Source organism: Octopus bimaculoides, chromosome 14, assembly GCF_001194135.2.
Source record: "Octopus bimaculoides isolate UCB-OBI-ISO-001 chromosome 14, ASM119413v2, whole genome shotgun sequence".
Classification (NCBI taxonomy): Eukaryota; Metazoa; Mollusca; class Cephalopoda; order Octopoda; family Octopodidae; genus Octopus; species Octopus bimaculoides.
This window is the reverse complement of record NC_068994.1, coordinates 6,007,550-6,008,510: the sequence shown is the minus strand read 5'-3', so window position 1 is coordinate 6,008,510 and position 961 is coordinate 6,007,550.

The window sequence follows — 961 nt, the reverse complement described above, 5'->3', positions numbered from 1 at the left end:
GTGGTTGAATAATGATGAAGTTTTCTAATTGGTATTTGACACTGTGATGAAAGATATGACATTGTTAAAACAGTGTATCAAATGAAAGTGGAATCTTCCGATCCATCTCACCAATATTTAAGTTCTCATTTAAATATTTACTCTGTCTCAACAATATTTAAACGAAACTGTCTGCTTAATCTCACCAATATTTGAACGAAATCTGCTTACTTGCCAATATTTGAGTGAAGTTTACCGCTCAATCTCACCAATATTCAAGTGGAGTTTCCCACTCACTCTCAGCAGTATTTGAGTAGAATTTCCTGCTCAGCCTCACTGATATTTGAGTGGAGTTTCCAGCTCATTCTTACCAATATAAAAGTGGAATCTTCTGCTCCGTCTCCACAGCTCCATTTCCTCAGAATTATTAACTTAGTAGCTTCTGCTCTCTTTCTGTGGCCCCACACAAATATTGAAGTGGAATCTTCTTCTGCACTTGTGCAACGATTTTTCTTTGTCCCCTCAGAACCGAAGCATTTTTCACCCAATTATGTATTTATTAGCCAATCAACATTAAATTAAGGAAAAACAAATAAATAAAAATAGGAGAAAATGTATCGAAATTCTTTGAAGAATGAGTGTTTAGCGTTTCAACTGAAACCTCCTAAACCACCAAGTTGGAGAGATTTTGTGACAAACAATCAAAGAGTTCTTCCGACGCCGAGTAATTCGGGTGTGGTCAGTGGCGGAAGTGGTGTAGATGGGTTGGCTAACAGTGGCAGCTGTACTGTCGGAAGAGGAGATGTGTGTGGGAATATGGAAGAAGTGACCAATAGTACAGCTTGTGGGGGTGGTTGTGGTGGCGGTGGCGGTGGCAGTGGTGGTGGTGGTAGCCTTCACAATCAGTCGGTTCATTGTCCTGGCTGCCTTCATTTGCAAAATAGTTCGCTGGTAGCTTCACCTCACACAAAGCATCCACATC